The 7308-nt window shown below is 40.4% G+C and overlaps 1 pseudogene; it reads right to left on the reverse strand.

The window, feature by feature from the left end:
• Positions 1-6713: 6713 nt before the first annotated feature.
• On the reverse strand, positions 6714-7011 carry LOC118026535 (annotated as a pseudogene).
• Positions 7012-7308: the final 297 nt, after the last annotated feature.

Raw genomic sequence — 7308 nt, forward strand, 5'->3', positions numbered from 1 at the left:
TCCATGCTCATGGGTTGGAAGAACAAATATTGTGAAGATGTCAATGCTACCTAGAGCAATCTACACATTTAATGCAATCCCAATCAAAACACCATCCACTTTTTTCAAAGAAATGGAACGAATAATCCTAAAATTTGTATGGAACCAGAAAAGACCCCGAATAGCCAGAAGAATGTTGAACAAGAAAAGCAAAGCTGGTGGCATCACAATTCCGGACTTCCAGCTCTATTACAAAGCTGTCATCATCAAGACAGCATGTTACTGGCACAAAAACAGACACATAGATCAATGGAACAGAATAGAGAGCCCAGAAATGGACCCTCAACTCTATGGTCAACTAATGTTCGACAAAGCAGGAAAGAATGTCCAATGGAACAAAGACAGTCTCTTCAACAAATGGTGTTGGGAAAATTGGATAGCCACATGCAGAAGAATGAAACTGGACCATTTCCTTACACCACACACAAGAATAGACTCCAAATGGTTGAAAGACCTCAATGTGAGACAGGAGTCCATCAAAATCCTAAAGGAGAACACAGGCAGCGACCTTTTTGACCTCAGCCGCAGCAACTTCTTCCTAGAGACATCGCCAAAGGCAAGGGAAGCAAGGGCAAAAATGAACTATTGGGACTTCATCAAGATAAAAAGCTTTTGCACAGCAAAGGAAACAGTCAACAAAACCAAAAGAAAACTGACAGAATGGGAGAAGATATTTGCAAATGACATATCAGGCTAGTATCCAAAATCTATAAAGAACTTATCAAACTCAACATCCAAAGAACAAATGATCCAATCAAGAAATGGGCAGAAGACATGAACAGACATTTTTCCAAAGAAGACATCCAAATGGCCAACAGACACATGAAAAGGTGTTCAATATCGCCTGGCATCAGGGAAATCCAAATCAAAACCTCAGTGAGATATCACCTCACACCAGTCAGAATGGCTAAAATTAGTAAGTCAGGAAATGACAGATGTTGGTGGGGATCAGGATGTTGGCGGAGAAAGGGGAACCCTCCCACACTGTTGGTGGGAATGCAAGCTGGTGCAGCCACTCTGGAAAACAGTATGGATGTTCCTCAAAAAGTTGAAAATAGAGCTACCCTATGACCCAGCAATTGCACTACTGGGTATTTACCCCAAAGATACAAATGTAGGGATCCAAAGGGATAAGTGCACCCTGATGTTTATAGCAGCAATGTCCACAATAGCCAAACTGTGGAAAGAGCCAAGATGTCTATCAACAGATGAATGGATAAAGAAGAAGTGGTATATATATACAATGGAATATTATGCAACCATCAAAAGGAATGAAATCTTGCATTTTCAACGACGTGGATGAACGAACTGGAGGGTATTATGCTGAGCAAAATAAGTCAATCAGAGAAAGACATGTATCATATGACCTCACTGGTATGTGGAATTCTTAATCTCAGGAAACAAACTGAGAGTTGCTGGATTGGGGGGGGTGGGAGGGATGGGTGGCTGTGTGATAGACATTGGGGAGGGTATGTGCTATGGTGAACACTGTGAATTGTGCACAACTGTTGAATCACAGACCTGATAGCAAAAAAAAGAAGATAGCAGGAGGTGAAGAATGAAGCGGGGGTGGAAATCGGAGGGGAAGACGAACCATGAGAGACTGTGGACTCTGAGAAACAAACTGAGGGTTCTAGAGGGGAGGGTGGCGGGGGATGGGTTAGCCTGGTGATGGGTATTAAGGAGGGCATGTACTGAATGGAGCACTGGGTGTTATGCACAAACAATGGATCGTGGATCACCACATCAAAAACTAATGATGTAATGTATGGTGATTAACATAACATAATAATTTTTAAAATTAATTAATTAAATAAATCTCTCCTTGAAGATCACGTTTGCTTTTTTTTTTTTTTTTAAAGCTTCTATTTAGGAAAAGAGAGCAGCCCCTCAGCCCCAAATGGCTAGGTGAGTGGTGATCAGCCCCAAATGGGGTAGGTGAGTGGTGATCAGGCCTCACCAGAGCGCTTGATGCCCTCCTGATGAAGACAACAGGAGCAACACACCGTGGGACCAACCAGCTCAGCCAGCTCCATGAAGCCATGCAGCGGGACTGAGGTTAGATCATGAAAAGGGACCCAGCTTCTGCCTGGTTTGCTGGGCTGCTCCAGCTTGGCGTCTTGTGCAGAGCTGCCATGTCCGAAGTCTCATGACCCTGAGACTGTCTTGCTGGAGAGACCACAGCCATGTGAGCGAGCCATCTTGCATCTGCAGCTGGCCAACATCTAGGTGCACCTGCATGGGACATCCGAAGGGACAACTGCCCAGGCAAGCCCCTCCTGAATTAACGACCCACAAACAATGAGCAAACTCAAATGGTTGTTTTATGATGCTAAGTTTTGGGGTAATTTGTTAAGTGACAATAGTGCCTGGTAGTCTATGTTCTGTTATGGAAATGTTAGAAGATTTTAGTAATCAGAAGGTAATGTTTGAACAAATACTTTGAGAATAAGAATTTTTCAACATTTACTCATCAATACCTAGGAGGGAGGGTATCTAAGAGACTTTTTTTTTTTAAAGATTTTATTTATTTATTTGAGAGAGAATGAGAGAGAGCACATGAGAGGGGGGAGGGTCAGAGGGAGAAGCAGATTCCCTGCTGAGCAGGGAGCCCGATGCGGGACTCGATCCCGGGACCCCGGGATCATGACCTGAGCCGAAGGCAGTCGCTTAACCAACTGAGCCACCCAGGCGCCCTAAGAGACTGGTTTTAATATGTAGGCAGAAGTGGTCCTTGAATTCATAGACGTGAATCTCTTTTTTTCTCCCAAAACTTTTCTCAATTTTATATTCAAGATATTCCCCAGAGTTTTATTACATTAAGTCTCAAACCCACAGAGAAGTTGAAAGACTAGTTGCCGGGGCACCTGGGTGGCTCAGTTGGTTAAGCGACTGCCTTCGGCTCAGGTCATGATCCTGGAGTCCCGGGATCGAGTCCCGCATCAGGCTCCCCGCTCAGCGGGGAGTCTGCTTCTGCTTCTGAACCTCTCTCCTCTCGTGTTCTCTCTCTCATTCTCTCTCTCTCAGATAAATAAATAAAATCTAAAAAAAAGAAAAAAGAAAAAAAAGAAAGACTAGTTGCCAAGAAGACTCATATTTCTTCTACTGAGATGATACAACAATTAATATTTGCCATATGGCAAATACCTATGAGTTTTTGTACTATTTGACTAGAAAGCTGAAGAATGAATTTTATTTTCAAATAACCTTTTTTCCCCCGATCATTTAAGTCATATATGCTCATAGTATCGCTCTTGTAAAATGTAGAAAGATAAAGAGAAAATAAAACAGACCTTCTCCAAAATAAACTCTTCTAGATCTGAAAAAGAAAGAAAAAAGGAAAGAAAATAGTTTACCCATAATCCAGCTGACTTGATTTCTTGGTTTGCTGGACAAGTTGAGCATCTGAATTCGGTCTTCCTTGGGCAAGGGTGCCCTCTACCGACAGCAGGGTGAATTGTCAAGGGGTGGGATTTTCACTCACACGGTCTCTTGCGGGTTTTGCTGGAATTGATTCCTCAGATTCCTAATTCGTGGATGAATCAAGAAAGTTGAGTTTTTGAAACCACAGAACAGATCCTTAGGGACCCCTATCTGGGGATTTTACCAGGGTCTTGGGCGAGGCCTGACCTCAAACAGCTAGTCGGACTTGCTTGATCTGGTTATGTTGCTCCTGTGAATGAATGATGGACACAGGCTCCGATCCGGGTCCTAGCCGTTCTCCCCCCCAGGATGACACAGACGTGCAGCTGCAAACACCCATCTTACCCCACTGAAGTAATGACCCTGATTTTTCTGATTCTTTTTCCGTTTCTTCCTTTGGTTCATCCTTCTCATCCCTTTTTCTCCAAGCACGTCTTGTTTACCCTTCCCACCTTTTGGGACCACTGGCATGAATTCATTTCACTTTTCTTCTTTTTTCCACCAACTTATGCCTCATTGAAAATCAGCACATTCAAGTATTCACATTTACATAACAAGGTCTCTATCAGATTTATAAAAAGAATATGACCTCACTCCATCTAACCCCCCTTTGATATGATAGGCAATTCTGAAAAGAGGAAAAGCTTTTAGCCTATAAATATATGAAGCGATCCCTAATTTCTATTAATCAGGGAAATGAAAACCAAAACCACATTAAGATAATTTTATAGACACTTCATTGATCAAAATTGAGATATTTGACATTACCAAACACAGAAGTGGATCCATTGTTGGGGGTCAAGGGAATGTGATTTAGAACGACTACTTGGAAAACAATTTGAGATGACTTTGGATGGTTGAATACTTGCATACTTTAACACTTATGAATAGAGCCTAGAAAATTTTTGCACGTGAGCCTCAGGAGATGTGTGCAAGGATGTCTATATCAACACTGTTCACGGTAGCAAAAAATTGAAAACACTGCGATGCCCACTTGTGGGAGCAGATAACATACATTATGGTATAGCTGCACCATGAAATGGTAGTGCCAGTGAAAGGAAGTGCCCCACAATTAATGGTGGCAACCTTGTTGAGTCTTTGTAACAATGGTGAGTGAAAAAAAACAAGTCCTAGAAAAATATGTACAGTATAATACCATTTGTAGAAGGACTATACACAAGCAAAGCTAAACAATGTTGATTAGGCATACATCTCTGTGTACCTCCCTCCCTACTTATCTGTGATGCAAAGGAATTAAAAACACAAATGTAGAATAGCACTTACCACCAGTGGGGTGGTATGGGGACAGAATGGTGCAGAAAATAGGAACAGGGTGCAATAGAGAGATATAAATTATTAGAAATATGTAGTTCTTGTGTCAGAGTGTTCGTTATATTATAAATAAACTAATTCATGCATAAATAAAACATGATGTGGGATTCTATTGTTAAAGATGAAGAGGAGAATGGATATAGGAGGTGAACCCGGAGGTGACTCTTGGATTTCTTGCAGGAGTAACAGAACAGAAGGAGGTGCCATTTAGAGTTACAGAAATAAATTGAGAAATGAACTGTGAGTGTGAGGATAATGAATTCACCTTTGAACACTTTTATTTTGAGCTGTCCATGTGACATCCAGTGAGTAATCTAATCTGTGGGTCAAGATCTTAGAGGAGAGGTCTAGGATGGAAAAATAAATTTATAGGTCAAAACCATGAGAGGTGGGGGTTCTGGTTGCAATGTTTAGAACTCAGACATGGATGAAGCCAGGCAAGCTTTTTCATACAATGATTGGCCATTTGGATATCCTCTTTTGGAAATTGTTCTCAAGTATTTGCCCATTTTAAGAATGGGTTGTTTGTCTTTTGATTTGTAAATCTTTAAAAAACATACTCCGGGTATAACGTCTTTTTGTTTGTATCTACTGCACATATATTTTTCTCAGTCTGTGCCTTCCTTTTTATTCTCAGTGGTGTTTTTTGATAAGCAAATGTTCTTTTTTTTCTCTTCAAGTTTTTCTTTAAATCCTAGGAAGGTAACATATAGTGCATTATTGGTTTCAAGAGTAGAATTCAGTGATTCATCACTTACATACAACACCCAGTGCTCATCACAACAAGTTCCCCCCTTGCCCATCTAGCCGATCCCTCACTTATCTTGCTCCATCAACCCTCAGATTGTTCTCTATTGTTGAGTCACTTACGGTTTGTTTTCCTCTCTTTTTTCTTTTTCCCATTTCCCATATGTTCATCTGTTTTCTTTCTTAAATTCCACATATTAGTGAAGTCATATGGTATTTGTCTTTCTCTGACTGACTTATTTTGCTTAGCATAATACTCTCTAGCTCCATCCACGTCATTGAAAATGGAGAGATTTCATTCTTTCTGATGGCTGAGTAATATTCCATTGTATATATCTACCACATTTTCCCCATCCATTCATCCACTGAGGGACATCTGGACTCTTTCCATAATTTGGCTATTATTAATAATGTTGCTGTAAACATCGGGGTGCATGTACTCCTTCAAATCTGTATTTTTGTATCCTTTGGGTAAATACCTAGTAGTGCAATTTCTGGGTCATAGTGTAGCTCTATTTTTAACTTTGTGAGGAACCTCGATACTGTTTTCCAGAGTGGCTACACCAGCTTGCATTCCCACCAACACTGCAAGAGGGTTCCCCTTTCTCAGCATTCTCGCCAACACCTGTTGTTTCCTGTGTTGTTAATTTTAGTCATTCTGACTGGTGTGAGATGCTATCTCATCGTGGTTTTGATTTGTATTCCCCTCATGATGAGTGATGTTGAGCACCTTTTCATGTGTCTGTCAGCCACCTGGATGTCTTCTTTGGAAAAATGTCTATTCATGACTTCTGCCCCTTTCTTAACTGGATTCTTTGTTTTTTGGGTATTGAGTTTGTTTGCTTGTTTTTTCAAAAAAGGAAACATCGAATTTAATTTAAAGGAAAAAAATCAGAAGTTGTCTGAGAAAACAACAGAGCAAATCAATTCCTGAAAAAAGAGTTCTGCATCTTGGTGATCACATTTATTGAAACAGTTGGAAAAAAATTAAAAAGCCCTTTAGATTAAGAATTTTTGAGTTATCTGCGAATTAACTCATTTCAGTAGTTAGAAGAATCCTTGATCATTTCTTATATCAAAATTTACACAGGTTTCTATTTTGAATGTCTTCTACATTTAAAGAGGCAGTCACACAAAGTCTTCTATACTCTATACACAATAAATTCTTTGTTTCAGCCAACCCTTAATGGTGGGACAACTAATACAACGCCATGTCCTCAGACAACAAGCATCAGAATAGTCCATTTTGTTGATTTCTATATCTCTTAGTATGTTTCCTCATCAATTTCTATAGTGGTCACCGTTTCCTCCACATGATATTTAAATGCTGATCATAACACATAATCTGCTTTGAAGCTCTCGGTCATTTCTCATTTTCACATAAATTTGCTCATCCAGGCTGAGCCCGATGAGATCCAGGGACTCTTCTGCAGTGTTGGTAGATTGTTGCCAGTCCATGTCATCCACCATGTTTTAAACCCTGCGTCCTTTCCCCTGGTGTTGAATTTGATAAGTTCTTCACAGATTTTGGTGCTAACCCTTTATCAGATATGTCATTTGCAAATATCTTCTCCCATTCCATTATCTGCCTTTTAGTTTTGTTGATAGTTTCCTTCACTGTGCAGAAGCTTTTTATCTTGATGAAGGCCCAATAGTGCATTTTTGCTTTTCTTTCCCTTGCCTTTGGAGATGTGTCTAGTAAGAAGTTGTACCGGTGAAGGTCAAAGAGGTTGCTTCCTGTGTTCTCCTTTAGGATTTTGATGGTTT

This window comes from Mirounga leonina, unplaced genomic scaffold (genome assembly GCF_011800145.1).
Source record: "Mirounga leonina isolate KUSES-001 unplaced genomic scaffold, KU_Mleo_1.0 Mir_239, whole genome shotgun sequence".
NCBI lineage: Eukaryota > Metazoa > Chordata > Mammalia > Carnivora > Phocidae > Mirounga > Mirounga leonina.